Raw genomic sequence first — 20,614 nt, 5'->3', positions numbered from 1 at the left:
AGGTAGACCTGAGGTACCAGAACTGGGCCAGACTACCATATTCTGCAGCACCTGGGTAGCAGATTCATTCTTTGCAACACTATCAGAAATCTGAGAAATTATAGTCTTGATAGAGAATAACATTCCGGCTCCCTTGCTGGAATATGTGCTAAATCAGTGCTATCCTGATTACATGGAATGGGATCATCCTAAGAGGACATATCCTCAGCATCATATCACACAGAGTCCCTGGACATTGCTAGTGGGGACCACAGACACTCCACACAGACACACAGGGGATACAGACAGAGTTTAGCCCCCAAGAATGGCAAGAGAGACACAGAGATTGGAGCCAACCCACAAACAGCGCTATATATATATATATATATATAAAGAAATAGAAAGAAATTATTGCGCCACGTGTGTTCACCAACGTTTACTTATCCTGAATGTGATTTATACCAAACAAATAGATCTGACACTCCCTAAGAATTTAAAAGGGCGTCTGCTTACCCCCAAACAGGGATGGCGGTTCCCTGTATCGTAAATTTGGTACACAATTGGGGGGAGGGGGTTTAGCGACCAATGGTGTCTAAAAGAACTCACACTTTAGGTGAATAAAAATATAAAATACAATTTATTCACGTATAAATTTAAAACAACAAATCTTTTTCTAAAAAATGGGATAAAAAGGATACACACATAAAATATAATACCAGTTAAATTGAATAAATATTAAAAGATTCCTTAACTTGGTATGCAGTCACTGCCAGATAGCCCAACGCGTTTCGTCAATCAGACTTCATCAAGGGGTGTTAGCAGAATGGGAACAGACTTCTATTTATACCAGTATTCATCTAGTCCTAATTATGACATCCCTTCCTGTTGTTACCACATGGTGTTGTATGATAAGCTACAACCTATTTATTTATATAAATAAGTAACATGATTGGATAGTATAAAACTGTATTAAGTTCACTGTAAGTTTAAACAACGGGTTTGGAGCATGAAAAGCTATAAAACTGTCTTAGAAAGATGCGCCGATGCGACTTCCGCCCCACTTCCGGTTTGACGGCGTCACGTCACTTTCGCCCCACTTCCGGAAACGGGACCGCGCATGCGCCCGCTGTTTCCACTAGTTCAAGTGTTCCTAGAGGACTTGATAGTTGGTTTCAGCTTGCTCTAGCGGCGGCCATCTTTGTAGGGTTTTTCCTTTAGTTTCTTTATGTGGCGGCCATATTGTTGGAGATCAATATTGTGGACATTCAAATCCGTCCTCCATGATGCTCAGCATAAAAAATAAATAATAAATGAAGAAAAAAGGATCAATACATGATAAAAACGATCTAATAGCAGTTATTAATATTGCAGTGGTCTATATAGAAATGATTAGGTTGTCAGTAACATAGGGAAATACATTTTGCAAAATACTTGGGATATTCATTTTTAAAGAGAATGTAATTGCTCAGTGCAAAATTTAAACGTACATATTTTATGCTGAATAGGTGCATTTTTAAGGTGCATATTAGTATATTAAAGTGCATACTGGAATATTAAAGTGCATATATGTGTGATAAGGTGCATGTATGGATAGACTAATTAAAGTGCAATAAAAGTGCATATTGGGATTTAATAAGTTAATACTGACATGCTCATGTAGGCTTTTTTGAGAACTAGTTTAGTTACAGTACCTGATCTTCCCAGGTGGTCTCCCTGTTCTGGTACTGATCAGGCCCGACACTGCTTCGCTTCCAAGATCGGGCGAGATTGGGCCTGTCCAGTGTGGTTTGACTGTAAAAATCACTTACCATACATGTGTCAATATTAGTTCAAGGTGTGACCGACATAAGACTAATAGTAATTTAAAATAAACAGTGATGTGGGAGAAATAATGGTAGGGGGTGGGGGGATGGATAGTGGGTGTGGGGTGGGGGGGCTGGGTTGGGTGGGGTTGGGGAGGGGGGGGAGGTGTTTGGGGGTGGGGGGGGGTGGGGGGGTTATAAGCCAGTGCTCAGGGTAGGGGAAGGATAATGCAGTTGATTGAGGATCCGACCGTGTGATCCTGATGCCAGGAACGAGTTTACAGGAACGGAGCTATTTCAAAGTAATCGTTGAATCCCTTTGGGTGAAGTGTCTGCAGTTGGAATATCCAGTACATTTCTCTGCGTGAAAGTCTGTTGGCCAGGTCGCCACCTCTCTCTCCAAGTTTCACAAGTTCGATTGCTTTAAAAGTCAATGCTTCTCGGTTGGAGTCATGTGCTGTGTTGAAATGTCTGGATACCGCATGAGTTTCTATTTTGTTCTTTATATTGCGGACGTGTTCTTGGATTCTTATTTTGAGGGGTCTCTTTGTTTTACCCACATACTGCTTTCCGCATCCGCATTCTAATAAGTAAATCACCGATTGGGTGTTACAGTTTATGAAGTCTTTGATTTTATGAACTTCCCTTTTTTCCGTGTCCGTGAATGTCTTCCTTACTGGGTGTAGATACCTGCAGATGTTACATCGGCCGCACTTGAAGGATCCAGTGCATTTTGGCATTCGTAGATCTTCTTTGGAGTCCTTACGTAACATACTGGGGGCTAGTGTATCTTTAAGATTTTTTGATTTTCTGAAAATGATCTCGGGGCGAGGAGGCAGAATTTCTTTAAGTACTGGATCCATTAGTAGGATTCCCCAATGGTTCTTGAGTGAGTCTCTAATGGTTTTTTCATGACGGTTATATGTGGTGATGAAAGAGATAGAGTCCTTTTTGGTTTCTTTGGTCTTATACTCTAGCAGTGTAGATCTTTCTAGTGCTTTTGCTTTGGTTGCTGCTTCTTCCAAAATATTGGATGGGTAGTCTTTATCCTTAAATCTATGTTTGTACTTCTCGATTTGGGCTTCACATTCTTCCTGATTGCTGCAGTTTCTCTTTATCCTGTTAAATTGGGAGAAGGGGATGTTATTTTTCCATTTCTTTAGATGATTACTTCTGTAATGCAGGTAGCTGTTTGTATCAACTTGCTTGATGAAGTTCTTTGTCTCGATTTTACTGTCCTTACCCATTAAAACCAGATCCAGAAATTCAATAGACTCTTGGTTGATTTTAGATGTAAAAACGAGATTCATATCATTGTTGCTCAGATATTCAAGGAATTCATAAAATCTTTCTTCTGTTCCATCCCAGATGATTAAAATGTCGTCTATGTAGCGACGGTAAAAGATTAGGTGTTCCTTAAAATCATGGTTGCCATAGATAAAATTCTTCTCCCAGCTGCCCATAAAAAGATTTGCGAAACTTGGTGCAAAAATTGTTCCCATAGCGATCCCACATCGTTGTAAATAAAAGTCATCTAAAAATTTAAAATAATTGTGTTGAAGGATAAAAAACATGACATCGCAAATAAAATCTTTATGGGAGGTTGTTAGTGTAGTATCATTCTCCATAGATTCTCTGCATGCTGTTACCCCTTTTTGGTGGTCTATACAAGTGTATAACGATTGAACGTCTATTGTTGCCCACTTGAAGGTGTCTTTCCACACAAAATCTTTTAGGGAGTTCAATACGGCAGTGGTATCCTTTAAATATGATGGTAAATCTTTTACGTAGGGTTTTAAGAAGACGTCTACATATTCTGATAAGTTTGATGTGAGTGAATCAATGCCCGCCACTATAGGTCTTCCGGGCGGGTTCTCCAGATTTTTGTGGATTTTTGGCAAGAAATAGAAGATAGGGGTAATGGGATCTGATTTCATCAAGAATTGGAATTCTCCCTTTGTGAGAATGTCAGTACGTAGACCACGTACTAGAAGTGTCCTCAGTTCTTCGATGAAGACATCTTTAGGGTCATTAGGCAATTTCATATAGGAAGTGTCGTCTCCCAGTAGTCTCTCGGCTTCTGTAATGTACTTTTCGCGGTCCATGATAACCAGACCCCCCCCTTTGTCAGCTTGTTTTATAATTATTTCTTGATTCTTCTGTAACTTTTTTAGTGCCTCTCTTTCTCGATTCGTGATGTTCTTCTCCTTAATTTTCTCTAGATCGGTTTCGCATAGGTCCTTTTTTACCATTTCATAAAAAATATTAATATTGCTCCCTTTCGACTCCAATGGATAAAACTTGGAATTTGGTTTTAAGCCTGATTTTGATTGGGTTTCATAGTTATTGATAATAGCATTATCTTTCTTTAGAAAGTGTCTTTTCAGTGTTAATTTTCTAATAAATTTGTTTAAATCAATGAAGGTCTCAAATTTATTGAGACCCCCTGTGGGTGCAAATGTGAGACCTTTGTTGAGCAAGGATGTCTCAGGTTTTGATAATGTATATTTTGAAAGGTTGAAAATTCCTTTTTCCTTTATATCCGTCATTACAGTGCTCTTTTCTTGTTCTCTCTCCCTCCTACTGCCCCGTTTTCCCCTTCTTCTGTATATCTTCTTTTCAGCGGTGATGCAAGGCGGACATCCTCCTTTAGGGTATTTCTTGTACCTTCTTTCGGTCTTGTTCCTGTTCTCTGGGCTAAAAAAGCCTGGTCACTGTTAGAGTTGAATCTTTGTAGTGCTGTGAATCTGTTCTGCAACCTTATATTTGGAGACGGTGTATTCCCTTCTAGATTTCGTGAGGGTTTTCTTTTCATTGGTACGGTTTTCCAATACTGTCTATCTGTTCGGTTTATTTGCTGATTCATGGTTCCAAACCTACTCCAATTCTTTATTTTTCCTTGTTCATAGTCTGTTTTATCCCTTAGAAATTTCTTTTCTTTATTCTTAGTGACTTCTTCTTCAATATGTTCCATTTTCCTGTGAAGAACTTTTTCATTAATTTTGTAGTCCTCTTTGTCTTTGAAAGGTTCCAGTTCTGTTTCTTTATGCTGGATACTTTTTTCTAATTCCAAGAGGGAGTTCTTCTTTTCCTCAATCAGAAGTTTCATGAGGTCGATGGAACAGTTGTGTAGTATTTTATCCCATTTTTCTAAAAAGGTTGTGTCAAGATTGCCGAATGTAGGTTGCTTTAGGAGTCTAAGCCCCCTGGGAATTCTATTAACTGATATATAATGCTCCAAACCCTTAATGTCCCACCATGTTTTTACTTCTTTGGTGAGGAGTCTTTCTATACCCCAAAATAATTCATCCAGATCGCATGGTGGTGAGGGTTCATTGGATTGCTGTTTCTCGTTAAATATTTTTTGGCACCAGTTTTGTCTTTTGGTTGCTCTATCTGAGTTCCTCCACATTCTTCTAGAAATGTTGTGATGCACCAGGCAGCAATAAAAATAATTGCCCAAAAATTTAGAAATAGAAAGAAATTATTGCGCCACGTGTGTTCACCAACGTTTACTTATCCTGAATGTGATTTATACCAAACAAATAGATCTGACACTCCCTAAGAATTTAAAAGGGCGTCTGCTTACCCCCAAACAGGGATGGTGGTTCCCTGTATCGTAAATTTGGTACACAATTGGGGGGAGGGGGTTTAGCGACCAATGGTGTCTAAAAGAACTCACACTTTAGGTGAATAAAAATATAAAATACAATTTATTCACGTATAAATTTAAAACAACAAATCTTTTTCTAAAAAATGGGATAAAAAGGATACACACATAAAATATAATACCAGTTAAATTGAATAAATATTAAAAGATTCCTTAACTTGGTATGCAGTCACTGCCAGATAGCCCAACGCGTTTCGTCAATCAGACTTCATCAAGGGGTGTTAGCAGAATGGGAACAGACTTCTATTTATACCAGTATTCATCTAGTCCTAATTATGACATCCCTTCCTGTTGTTACCACATGGTGTTGTATGATAAGCTACAACCTATTTATTTATATAAATAAGTAACATGATTGGATAGTATAAAACTGTATTAAGTTCACTGTAAGTTTAAACAACGGGTTTGGAGCATGAAAAGCTATAAAACTGTCTTAGAAAGATGCGCCGATGCGACTTCCGCCCCACTTCCGCTTTGACGGCGTCGCGTCACTTCCGCCCCACTTCCGGAAACGGGACCGCGCATGCGCCCGCTGTTTCCACTAGTTCAAGTGTTCCTAGAGGACTTGATAGTTGGTTTCAGCTTGCTCTAGCGGCGGCCATCTTTGTAGGGTTTTTCCTTTAGTTTCTTTATGTGGCGGCCATATTGTTGGAGATCAATATTGTGGACATTCAAATCCGTCCTCCATGATGCTCAGCATAAAAAATAAATAATAAATGAAGAAAAAAGGATCAATACATGATAAAAACGATCTAATAGCAGTTATTAATATTGCAGTGGTCTATATAGAAATGATTAGGTTGTCAGTAACATAGGGAAATACATTTTGCAAAATACTTGGGATATTCATTTTTAAAGAGAATGTAATTGCTCAGTGCAAAATTTAAACGTACATATTTTATGCTGAATAGGTGCATTTTTAAGGTGCATATTAGTATATTAAAGTGCATACTGGAATATTAAAGTGCATATATGTGTGATAAGGTGCATGTATGGATAGACTAAAGTGCAATAAAAGTGCATATTGGGATTTAATAAGTTAATACTGACATGCTCATGTAGGCTTTTTTGAGAACTAGTTTAGTTACAGTACCTGATCTACGAATGCCAAAATGCACTGGATCCTTCAAGTGCGGCTGATGTAACATCTGCAGGTATCTACACCCAGTAAGGAAGACATTCACGGACACGGAAAAAAGGGAAGTTCATAAAATCAAAGACTTCATAAACTGTAACACCCAATCGGTGATTTACTTATTAGAATGCGGATGCGGAAAGCAGTATGTGGGTAAAACAAAGAGACCCCTCAAAATAAGAATCCAAGAACACGTCCGCAATATAAAGAACAAAATAGAAACTCATGCGGTATCCAGACATTTCAACACAGCACATGACTCCAACCCAGAAGCATTGACTTTTAAAGCAATCGAACTTGTGAAACTGGGAGAGAGAGGTGGCGACCTGGCCAACAGACTTTCACGCAGAGAAATGTACTGGATATTCCAACTGCAGACACTTCACCCAAAGGGATTCAACGATTACTATGAAATTGCTCCGTTCCTGTAAACTTGTTCCTGGCATCAGGATCACACGGTCGGATCCTTAATCAACTGCATTATCCTTCCCCTACCCTGAGCACTGGCTTATAACCCCCCCACCCCCCCCACCCCCAAACACCCCCCCCCCCCTCCCCAACCCCACCCAACCCAGCCCCCCCACCCCACAACCCACACCCACTATCCATCCCCCCGCCCCCTACCATTATTTCTCCCACATCACTGTTTATTTTAAATTACTATTAGTCTTATGTCGGTCACACCTTGAACTAATATTGACACATGTATGGTAAGTGATTTTTACAGTCAAACCACACTGGACAGGCCCAATCTCGCCCGATCTTGGAAGCGAAGCAGTGTCGGGCCTGATCAGTACCTGAACAGGGAGACCACCTGGGAAGATCAGGTACTGTAACTAAACTAGTTCTCAAAAAAGCCTACATGAGCATGTCAGTATTAACTTATTAAATCCCAATATGCACTTTTATTGCACTTTAATTAGTCTATCCATACATGCACCTTATCACACATATATGCACTTTAATATTCCAGTATGCACTTTAATATACTAATATGCACCTTAAAAATGCACCTATTCAGCATAAAATATGTACGTTTAAATTTTGCACTGAGCAATTACATTCTCTTTAAAAATGAATATCCCAAGTATTTTGCAAAATGTATTTCCCTATGTTACTGACAACCTAATCATTTCTATATAGACCACTGCAATATTAATAACTGCTATTAGATCGTTTTTATCATGTATTGATCCTTTTTTCTTCATTTATTATTTATTTTTTATGCTGAGCATCATGGAGGACGGATTTGAATGTCCACAATATTGATCTCCAACAATATGGCCGCCACATAAAGAAACTAAAGGAAAAACCCTACAAAGATGGCCGCCGCTAGAGCAAGCTGAAACCAACTATCAAGTCCTCTAGGAACACTTGAACTAGTGGAAACAGCGGGCGCATGCGCGGTCCCGTTTCCGGAAGTGGGGCGGAAGTGACGCGACGCCGTCAAACCGGAAGTGGGGCGGAAGTCGCATCGGCGCATCTTTCTAAGACAGTTTTATAGCTTTTCATGCTCCAAACCCGTTGTTTAAACTTACAGTGAACTTAATACAGTTTTATACTATCCAATCATGTTACTTATTTATATAAATAAATAGGTTGTAGCTTATCATACAACACCATGTGGTAACAACAGGAAGGGATGTCATAATTAGGACTAGATGAATACTGGTATAAATAGAAGTCTGTTCCCATTCTGCTAACACCCCTTGATGAAGTCTGATTGACGAAACGCGTTGGGCTATCTGGCAGTGACTGCATACCAAGTTAAGGAATCTTTTAATATTTATTCAATTTAACTGGTATTATATTTTATGTGTGTATCCTTTTTATCCCATTTTTTAGAAAAAGATTTGTTGTTTTAAATTTATACGTGAATAAATTGTATTTTATATTTTTATTCACCTAAAGTGTGAGTTCTTTTAGACACCATTGGTCGTTAAACCCCCTCCCCCCAATTGTGTACTATATATATATATATATATATATACACAAAGGGAGACCCTTTATAAGCGCTGGCTGTGTACCTTAATAGGTAACACAGCCATTTTGCAGCCTCCCCCCCTTCTACAACCCCCTGGTACCATGTAGGATAGCTGGAGATTGATGTGGGGGGACTTGCTTCTTTTCCTATACAGCGCTGTGCAGGCTTGAAAATGGTGCTGAAACGCTGCTGGGTCTGCTCTGAGGAGAAGCTCTGCCCCCGTAATGGCATCGTCTTCCTGTCCTCCAAGGATTATACTGGCCTGAGGTATGGTGCTGGCTTAAATTCGAGACCCCGACAGACTTTGGTGACCAGTGTAGGGTTAGGCGCCCCTCACACCGCCGCACCATTGTACCGCTAAGCCTCCCGGAGCGCAGTTAGTACTGCGCTCCCACCCTTATGCCGCCATCTTCACATTGGCCCCCTGCTTGTCAGGGGGGTCGGGGTCTGACTCGCCACGATCTTCAGCTCTGTAAGGGGGTGGCAGCAGGCTGCTGGGGTGAGCGATCACCTGTGGCGGGGAACGGTCTATCCCCTCTGGAGCTCAGTGTCCAGTCAGCGGAGACAGTGGCTCAGACCCCCCATGGTTTCCCCTCTTAGTACCACGCTGCAGGGAGGCTGTTGCCAGTAGCCTCCCTGTAAAATAAAAAACTCTAAAATTAAACTTTACTAGAAAAGCTCTGTAGAGCTCCCCTAGCTGTGACCGTCTCCTCCGGGCACATTTTCTAAACTGAGTCTGGTGGGAGAGGCATAGAGGGAGGTGCTAGCCCACACTCTCAAACTCTTAAAGTGCCAATGGCTCCTGGTGGACCCATATATATCCCATGGTACTAATGTGGACCCCAGCATCCTCTAGTATGTAAGAGAAAATAAATTAATTATGGATATATAAAGTAAGTTCTTTACATGCTTATACTATTATAACATTATTTAAAATTGAGGGATTTTGCGTAAACTCTTTTATTTTTAGTATAAAATTATCCAGATATCCCTAAATACGTTATGATTTTGTTTTGCCAATAAAATATTTTACAAATACTGTACATACAATGAGAAAAGTATGCATTTTTAATGCATCTACAATTACAAAACAATTAAGCAGCATTAGGTTATAGCAATATGCCTACTCTCCCTGTACATTCTGGAACTTTCTGAATTCCAGATAGTCATCATAGATTTCCTACTGAGCATATCCCTCCCACATCCTGCCTACTTCATAGTAAAATATTTGTGGTTGTGTGATATGATTCTCAGAGGCATTGATAAGTATGGATGGGGACATGATTATGCAATTTCAATTGCTCTGCCCCTTGTCACAGGCCACTTGGATCACCTCTTCATAACATTCCAAAATGAGAAATAAAGAAAGTCAGTAAATCTGGTTAGATTATGATGTTCTCATGCAAAGTTCAGTGAGTGCATGCTTTTGAAAATGAAGGATAAGAAGAACTGGACATAAATATACCAATTTGGATGCATATCCTTTGAACCTAGTCTAGGGTAGGCACAAAAGCATGCTGATGGTCATGATATGCTCCATAGCAGGTGCCTCTTACCCTGTTAGTCACATCTTGACACAGTACAACTCTGCATTTGGATTAATATATTCATTTTCTCCATAATTTCAGATATATACACCTTGATTTACATCCAACTCTGCTAAAACCCTCAAATAAAGATTATACATTTCTCAAAATCTCCAAATGTTATCTTTAAGAAATATGATTAGTCTCTTGTTTTTGGAATCTGTATTTCTGCAAAATAAACAACAGTGAAACATACTTTTCAAGCAGTATAATTTATGTTTTATCAACAGCAAAATACACTAATTTTTTAAAGACAGTATAATCTATGACATCATTAATTACATCACTAAAACATTATCATGACTCTAGCACTATATACTGATTATGACTATTAGGATTCAGTAAAAAATCCCGACAGTCAGGATCCCGGTGATCAATATACCATTGTCGGAATCCCGACAATAGAAATACCGACCTCGAGCACAGTGTGTGCCCACCTGGGCTCACTGTGCTCGCCATGCTTCGGGCATGGTATTCCCCCTTGGGTGGTGGAGTGGACCACCACCCTAGAGGGATTAATGGGCAACTGTTGGGATTTCAGCCACCAGCATTTTCCCTGCTGTCGGGATTATGGCATTGGAATTTCAACCACTGGGATCCCGTCTTTCGGGAAATTAACTGCATCCCAATTATTGTACTGTGCAACTGTATTATGGATGAATACTTGAACAAGTTTAAAATATATTTAGACACATATTTAAAATATAATAATATTGTTTTGAAATTATAATAATAGCATGGTAAATAGTAAATAGTTTTGCAAATGTAAGTAATAAACTGTAAAATACATAATATTAAACAAAATAAAAATGCTTTTCATCTAAGTATTAAAAACTCAATATTATGCCAAATAATGCTACATATATTTTATTTTCAAAAAGTTAAAATAATAATATTGCTATCAGTCTACAATATACAGCAACATTTTAAAATGTTACTACATGTTCAGCTTTTAATGCAAAACATGAAAGAGTAAAGTCTGAAAACTGTTCTTGAAGTCTAAAGGTATGGATATAAATCATCAGTGGATAATATATTGTTTGCATCATTGGGTTTTGAATGATGTATTGGGTTGTCACATAATTCAACACTATACTGTAGAAGAGTATTTTGAAATTGTAACTTTTGTTTTCCTTAGATTATGTTCTTTTCAATTGTTATTTCTTTAAAGATATTCAAAGAAAATGTAGATTTAGTATCATCTGTGAGTGTTAACACAAATTTTTCAATCACAGCAAAATTGTTAATGAAAACTGTTATTTTAATATTGTGAATAAAATGCTATTACAAAGAAAAAACTTTGCTGACACAATTAAAGTTTAACTGTGGGAAAAAAAATTAAATTATGTCAATACGGTAATAATGTGATCTGATGATATATAGCAGGCATGGGGAACCTTTGGCCTTCCAGCTGTTGTTGAACTACACATACCAGCATGCCTTGCTACCATTTTGCTATTTGGCCATGCTAAAATTGTTGCTGGGCATGCTGGGATGTGTAGTTCAACAATAGCTGGAAGGCCGCAGGTTCCCCAACCCTGATATATAGAATATTCAAACTAGGATTATAGCAATTATCAGATTTTTTTATGAAAATGTTATTATTAGAATTATTACAGATGAAAACATTGTGATGGAGATGTACTCTTGAAAAAAAGTGATACAGTGCACAGAGATAAACTACCAACCAACCAACCAACCAACCAACCAACTCCTAACTGTCATTTTTCATAGACAGTCTGTAACACGGCAGTTAGGAGCTGATTGGCTAGTACTTCGTCCCTCTCCACTTTTTCACTTTTCACGGCTTAGTAAATCTCCCCTTTGTGTTATATTTATGGTTTTAATCAGCATAAATACGTTGTGCACATGGTGATTGGAGCTCTCTGTGGAACACAAATTCTCCTCTGTATGGTTACCGAATCTATAGTATCATATACAGTAAACTTTGCAGTGGCGTAACTTAATCCTAGTCGCCTGGAAGCAAGATAGATGTTGTGTTCTCCCATGTCAACTTGTAAAATAAATGACACGCCTATTTCCTATGAAAATGAGTTGTATCGTGCATCTCAGTACTTACCATCCAGTTACAGCCAATTTCCCACTAACCTATTATCGGCGCTTTCCACGCTACTTTGGACTGCTAATTTGACTTAATCACAGAGTGAATTCTCAACCAATGCCAAATGCGAAGTAGCATAAAGATCACTCATTACATCTGCAATCTTTGTGATCACCAGAAAACATGGAGGACATTTTAGACAATATTGTCAGCAATTTTGTGACCACCAAATTAAGATAATTGCAGTGCCTATTATATAATGAAGTGTTTCTCAGTGACCACCATATAATGCAATGTGTCTCAATGCCCACCAAATAGTGCAGAGTATCACAGTGACCACTATATAATTCAGCGTGTCTCAGTACCCACTATATTGTGCAAGAGACTGTCACAGTGGCCACCATATAATGCAGAGTGTTGCAGGGCTCACCATATAATGAAGAGTGTTGCAGCACAAAACTGAACTGCTTACCCACATGCCCATCCACTCTGTGTTTGGGAGTTCCACATATGTTTACAGACACATATACAAAGAGTTACACATATAAAGTTACACAGACACATATATTGTTTCTCAGACACATATACAGAGACAAATATACAAAGCTACAGACACATATAGAGCTACACAGACACATATACAAAGCTACAGACACATATAGAGTGCACATTCACATATACAGAGTTCCAGACACATATAGTTACACAGACACATACACGGACATATATACAGAGTTATAGACACATATACAGTTACACAGACACATACAGGAAGCAGTCAGGATCCTGGCTGTCGGGATTACCGATCCTATTCTGAATGCCGACACCGGCATCCAGAATGGGTACACCATCCCGGTGCTAGCATACCGACAGATGGAATCCCGAACAATAAGAGACTGTGGCACAAGGCAGGTAACCCACAGGGTGTGGTATGAAGGTTAGGTTTAGTCTGCGGGGGGTATTAGGGTTAGTCTGCATCCCGGGGGTTAGGTTTGGGCTGCAGGGAGGGGAGGTTAGTGTTAGGCACCGACCTCGGAGGGTTAGGGTTAGGCTGCGGAGGGTTAGGTTTAGGCAGCGGGGACAGGGGGTTAGGTTTAGGCAAACATGGGGCTAGTTAGGTTTAGGCACCAAGGGGGGAGGTTAGGGTTCGGCTGTGAGGAGGGAGGGTTAGGGGGTTGGAGAGATGGAAGAACATCCCTTACTCACCCCTGTTAGTTTCATAGATATCAGGATTCTTTCATTTGTATTTTGACTGCTGGGATCCCAAGCAGCAGTGAATCATACTGTTCCCACACATACACAGAGCTACAGACACATAGTCACACAGACACATATACAGAGTTACAGACACATATACACATAGAGTTACAGAGTTACACAGACACATACACAGATATACAGACACATATAGAGTTACACAGACACATATACAAAGTTAGACACATATACACATACACAGAGTTACACAGACACATATACAGCATTACAAACACATATACAGAGCTACAGACACATAGAGTTACACAGACACATATACAGAGTTACAGACACATATACAGTTACATACACATATACAGTTACACAGACAGATATACAGTTACACAGACACATATACACAGACACACATATAGAGCTACAGACACATATAGAGTTACACAGATACATATACAGACACACACAGAGTTACAGGCACTATATAATTTACAGTTACACAGACATAATATAATTCATTGTTCCTCATACCTTACAGACTGTCACTGCATGAAAGCTTTTGCTGCTTTGGCAGGTCCATCATCCTATCTTCCATGCAAGTTAAAGTGCAGGAGCATCAGTGCTGTGCTCCGTGCTGGATAGCCTGCCCCTGCTGGGACACTGCTTCCTCCTTTCTTCTAATAATCAAGGATGGCCCTTTTAAGGAGAGGGGCCCAGGACACATGCCCCGAGAGACCCCTGGTACTGAGAGCCCACCTCTCACTGCAAAGAAAGCAGTCTTTCCCCCTTGTCTCGGAGGTGAAGCTTTGCCTGGGATGCCTGGGAGGGTAAGTGAGAGTAGCAGGGGGAGGAGTAGCTTGACAGGCTTACAGGGTGCAGGGGGGAATGTTCACGTAGAGCTGGCTGCAGCTAATACGAGCCGTGCTGCTGCAGGTATCAGCTCACAGCCGCTGCTGGTGACCTGGGCTGGAAGCTGTTCGGGACAATGGAGTCGAAGTGCCCCCTTTAGGGCAGGAGCCCGACGGCAAAAGACTTAATTGTCTCCGACAGTTCCGCCCCTGAAACTTTGTTGATAATATCACTTAAAATCCATCAAAATACATGAAACTAACATTTACTATTTTTAATACAGCATGCATTTTTTTAATCATAATGACTGCATAATAATTTAGGGCAATGAGTAGAGCAGTGGTTCCCAAACTTTTTTGAATCACTGCACCTTAAAGTATCAGGATTTTTTTTCTCAGCACCCCTGAGCCCTATTGTTATGGAAAAATTCAGAAAAAAAGAAAGAAAATATAAGGTTCTTATATGTCATTCTTAGGTTCAGTTATGGTGAGGGACAGAATTTATTTATATTTGTCCACATATTTTCTAATTGAGAACCACAAGCATTGATTTTGCCTATTACATTGACTAGAAATAATTTGAGATGATCCTGGATCACCAACCCAGGGCACCCCTGCAAGTGTCCTATTGCACCCCAAGGTACCATGGCACCAAGCTTGGTTATCACTAGGGTAGAACATTCAAAAAATAAAATATGCTCTATCATGTAAAAGCCATCTTGGTTTCCACAGTCAAACTGAACAAAGTGTTTTTTTATGTTAATGATATATCAATAGTAATGAATCTTTGTGGAGCATGGGTTTAATTCAGACCTGATCACTAGGCTGTGTTTTCTCACAGCCTGAGATCAGGACCAAACTGTGCATGCATATGCACTGCAATGCACAGGTGCGTCAACGTGCATCGGTGTATAGCGACTGGATGGTGCGAAAAAAGCGATTGCATGGGCAATCGCAAGGAGATTGACATGAAGAGGGTGTTTGTGGGTGGCAACTGACCATTTTCAGGGAGTGTCTGGAAAAAACGCAGGTGTATCCAAGATCAGTTTGTGCAGCTCTGTTACACATGTGCTCGCACACTTGCACAGCTCAAATACCCTCCTCCTGTAGGTGGCGACTATCTGGTTGCCGGACAGCAAAAATCACTGCCCAGCGATCAGGTCTGAATTAGGCCCGATGTCCTAAACAATTGACAAATCGCAACTGCTTCTTCAATTTGAATTTATTGAAATTAGTCAAACATGGTAAGGATATGGCGACATTAGTTCACAAGAAAAAGTCACAAATAAAAAAAAAAGCATCACATATCAATCAAACACAGACAGATCCATTTATTTCCTTAAATCTCATATCTACAGTATGGAATATGGATCATATTTAAATCTATTAGTACTTGAAGAAATGGAACGAGGTAATAAGTCACAAACATATTAAGATTTAAATGATGCTATATAAAATAATAATTAAAAAAATGTATTTATCGCTTTTCTCCCATAGGACAAAGTCGCTTTACAGATATTAGAAACATGGTACATGTAAAAGAATTTGGTATTGAAGAAAATAGAAAAACCACACCAATATAATTAAAACAACATATAAACACAATAAGTATGTTGCAGGGTTGATGCAGACATTTTGAGTGTTAACTTCCAAGGGTTACATACTCCACCCACAAAAGTTGCCAGGTGAGCAGCCATGTTGGACACACTACTGTATGTAGGGTTACCCTAGGTGGAAAAGATTATGCCTAGAAGAGATGACTTAACATGGTGGTTGCAGTGTCCAAATGCTCAGAATGAGGTCCCACCATAAATGTCAGGTCCATATATTTTTCATCCCATGCAAGAGCATACCAGGTGAGGCAGCCATGTTGGGTGTACTATGGTTACACTGTGGGAGACATGGCATACAAGGAACCAAGGCATACATGGCAAAGCAGGAAACAGTAAATACATCATATAGAGATGTAGTTCATGCACAATCTTTGGTGGAACCAAAAGCTGACTCATGGAGAGTTAGTAGAGGTAAAGAATACAGTAGGGGTTACAGGATGAAAATTCAAAAGCAGACAAGTAAATAGTGGCATGAAAAGCAGTGAATGAAGTAATGGTGGGAATAGTACAATAAATAAGTCCAGTAAAGCAAGAGTCCTGAGTATAACAATGCGAGCTGTTGTGGGGAAGGAGGAGTTGGTCCTTTGATGCAGACTCCAGAGCCCCAATCCTCAGCCCCAGTCGAAGCAGGGGAGTCCCAAATGAGAGGAAAGGCTGTACTCACAAGCAATTCTGATGTCTCTTTACAGGATGGTGGTGCCAACATGTTTATATAACTCAGATTAGCCCTCAAGATACAGGGCCAACGAGCAGAACAGCAAGGTGTAGTGGTGGTGTAGAGGTGTTTGGGCAGCAGCAACATCAGCTAGCAAGGGAGTAGTGATCAAACCAGTACTTGCTCTATAGATGTGGCTATCCCAATCAACAAGCCTGCCCCAATCAGCAGAGAGCTGGCTGGATCTTGCAGATGGGATCTGGTAACAGGGTAGGCTGTGAGAGCCTCACACAGAGTGAACTACATGTGTGTAGTGATCAGTGGTGCTGAGAGGGGGATAGCAGGTACAGATTACCCAGGCACACCTGGAGGACTGGGTCAGAGCACACTAGTAGCCTTTTTCTTTTTGTATTTTGTTTTATTATAAATCAGTGGGTGAGTGGGCAAGCAGCGGGTCGGGCTGCTGGGGAGGGAGATGTATGTGTGTGTCAATGGGCTGTGTTTCCGGGAAGCTAACTGCTTGATATCCGGGATCTTGGCAGTCAATATACCGATGCTGGGATCCCAAGGGAGGATGCATTGCCGGCGTCAAGATACCGATCCTGCTTGGGCTGCTGGCAACATATTACTGACAGCTGGCATCCCAATCGTCCTCACAGTGGGACTCACTGTCATCTTGCCATGGAAGGTTAAGGTTTAGGCTGCAGAAGGGGGATTAGGGGAAGGCTGCAGCGTCGGTAGGGTTAGGGACCGGGAAGTGAGGGTTAAGATTATGCACTTAGAAGTGGGGTTCAGGTTAGGCACCAAGCAGGGAGGGTTTGGCATCAACGGGGATGGTTAGGGTTAGGACACACAAGGGAGGGTTAGGATAGGAGGAAGAGGATGGTTAGGGGACTTACTGGGGGGTTGTTGTTATTAAGATGGACGGGATGCCTGCATCCCGTCCATCTGTAAATCATACTGATCCCATGTGTCCCATGTTGGGGACATCCTTCACAACCACTTCCAGCTGATGCACCACTGCTAAGATCTTGCAAGATTATATAATCATCTGGCAAGTCTCTCTCTCTGCAGCTGACTATTGTAGCCTCTTCAGTATCAGCAGGCTCTGAGTGGCGGCAGGGACTGGAAGGGGCAGGCATGCAGCTGGCTAGGTGTGGCCTGTGGGTAGTGCAGCTCAGTTGGAGGAATCAGCAGCAGGGCTGGTCACCTCATTGGGAGCTAGCCTTGTGAGGCTGTGACACTGCGAGTTGAGAACTGTGACTGTAGAAGGAGAGTAAAGAGGAGAATGAGGATCCAGCTGCACCTGCACTGGAAAGATGAGAGTTGACAGGAATGTCATGTTCATGTATGCTGAAAACCTGGTCCATGTCATGGTGGCAATTTCCCTTTGACTCCTTGGTGCCTGTGCACACCAGATGCCAGAGTAATGCAAGATGGTGATATGGCAGTTCAGACACTGTGAATGCGGTGATCTCATGCCTACAGGAACTGAAGAACATAAAAAAAAACATTTAAATTAAATTATGAGGGTCCTCAAAGGAAAAGTGGCCGAGGAACATCATGAGGAACACATGCTTCAGTGTTGTGCATTTAAACACATTAATAAAGAAATATACACACACACATGTTGCAGTATCCTGGCAGAGGTTAAGTTTGTTTATGGAAATACTGTAAATGATATCTTTTCAATTGTATGACTATGTGACACCCTAGCAGAGTAATGGAGTGGATTTGCTAATGTGTGCAATGTGTGCCCTACAAGCAACAAACAAACATTCTTTTTGTAGACAAGGCCATTAGCACATAATGGATGTTGTTTAGGATGCATATTCTGCACCAAGGAAACCAGCTCCATCAAAAAGGCTGCACAATCAAAGGGCAGACAGAAGGCTGGTGAGTACAACACAAATAATAAAAACATTATTACACACATGTCCATGGGTCAGTAGGCCAAGCTAATATAACTATAATGTCACATAATATTAATTACATTACCATTGTGGCATTAAGGCCTACAACAATTACAAAGGATATAATTCAGATACGGTCTCAAAGCAATAAAAAGTGGGGTTAGGGTTAGAGATGAGCGCCTGAAATTTTTCGGGTTTTGTGTTTTGGTTTTGGGTTCGGTTCCGCGGCCGTGTTTTGGGTTCGAACGCGTTTTGGCAAAACCTCACCGAATTTTTTTTGTCGGATTCGGGTGTGTTTTGGATTCGGGTGTTTTTTTCCAAAAACACTAAAAAACAGCTTAAATCATAGAATTTGGGGGTCATTTTGATCCCAAAGTATTATTAACCTCAAAAACCATAATTTACACTCATTTTCAGTCTATTCTGAATACCTCACACCTCACAATATTATTTTTAGTCCTAAAATTTGCACCGAGGTCGCTGTGTGAGTAAGATAAGCGACCCTAGTGGCCGACACAAACACCGGGCCCATCTAGGAGTGGCACTGCAGTGTCACGCAGGATGTCCCTTCCAAAAAACCCTCCCCAAACAGCACATGACGCAAAGAAAAAAAGAGGCGCAATGAGGTAGCTGTGTGAGTAAGATTAGCGACCCTAGTGGCCGACACAAACACCGGGCCCATCTAGGAGTGGCACTGCAGTGTCACGCAGGATGTCCCTTCCAAAAAACCCTCCCCAAACAGCACATGACGCAAAGAAAAAAAGAGGCGCAATGAGGTAGCTGTGTGAGTAAGATTAGCGACCCTAGTGGCCGACACAAACACCGGGCCCATCTAGGAGTGGCACTGCAGTGTCACGCAGGATGTCCCTTCCAAAAAACCCTCCCCAAACAGCACATGACGCAAAGAAAAAAAGAGGCGCAATGAGGTAGCTGTGTGAGTAAGATTAGCGACCCTAGTGGCCGACACAAACACCGGGCCCATCTAGGAGTGGCACTGCTGCTAATATATAGACTGGTTGATAAAGAGATAGTATACTCGTAACTAGTATGTATGTATAAAGAAAGAAAAAAAAACCACGGTTAGGTGGTATATACAATTATGGACGGGCTGCCGAGTGCCGACACAGAGGTAGCCACAGCCGTGAACTACCGCACTGTACTGTGTCTGCTGCTAATATATAGACTGGTTGATAAAGAGATAGTATACTCGTAACTAGTATGTATGTATAAAGAAAGAAAAAAAACCACGGTTAGGTGGTATATACAATTATGGACGGGCTGCCGAGTGCCGACACAGAGGTAGCCACAGCCGTGAACTACCGCACTGTACTGTGTCTGCTGCTAATATATAGACTGGTTGATAAAGAGATAGTATACTCGTAAGTCGTAACTAGTATGTATGTATAAAGAAAGAAAAAAAAACCACGGTTAGGTCACTGGTATATACAATTATGGACGGGCTGCCGAGTGCCGACACAGAGGTAGCCACAGCCGTGAACTACCGCACTGTACTGTGTCTGCTGCTAATATAGACTGGTTGATAAAGAGATAGTATACTACTAATATTATATACTGGTGGTCAGGTCACTGGTCACTAGTCACACTGGCAGTGGCACTCCTGCAGCAAAAGTGTGCACTGTTTAATTTTAATATAATATTATGTACTCCTGGCTCCTGCTATAACCTATAACTGGCACTGCAGTAGTGCTCCCCAGTCTCCCCCACAATTATAAGCTGTGTGAGCTGAGCAGTCAGACAGATATATAATATATATAGATGATGCAGCACACTGGCCTGAGCCTGAGCAGTGCACACAGATATGGTATGTGACTGAGTCACTGTGTGCTGTGTATCGCTTTTTTCAGGCAGAGAACGGATTATAAATAAAAGTGGTGGTCACTGGTCACTATCAGCAAAACTCTGCACTGTACACTACTGAGTACTCCTAATGCTCCCCAAAATTAGTAAATCAAGTGTCTCTCTAATCTATTCTAATTCTAAACGGAGAGGACGCCAGCCACGTCCTCTCCCTATCAATCTCAATGCACGTGTGAAAATGGCGGCGACGCGCGGCTCCTTATATAGAATCCGAGTCTCGCGATAGAATCCGAGCCTCGCGAGAATCCGACAGCGTCATGATGACGTTCGGGCGCGC

At 40.9% G+C, this 20,614-nt stretch overlaps 2 pseudogenes; one reads left to right on the top strand and one right to left on the bottom strand.

Moving 5' to 3' along the window:
• Positions 1–1,658: 1,658 nt before the first annotated feature.
• LOC134930154 (5S ribosomal RNA) lies at positions 1,659–1,778 on the bottom strand (annotated as a pseudogene).
• Positions 1,779–7,305: 5,527 nt separating this feature from the next.
• Positions 7,306–7,425, top strand: LOC134930192 (5S ribosomal RNA; annotated as a pseudogene).
• The last annotated feature ends 13,189 nt before the right edge of the window (positions 7,426–20,614 follow it).

Source organism: Pseudophryne corroboree, chromosome 5 (assembly GCF_028390025.1).
Source record: "Pseudophryne corroboree isolate aPseCor3 chromosome 5, aPseCor3.hap2, whole genome shotgun sequence".
NCBI lineage: Eukaryota > Metazoa > Chordata > Amphibia > Anura > Myobatrachidae > Pseudophryne > Pseudophryne corroboree.
This window is presented reverse-complemented; position numbering and strand designations above follow the sequence as displayed.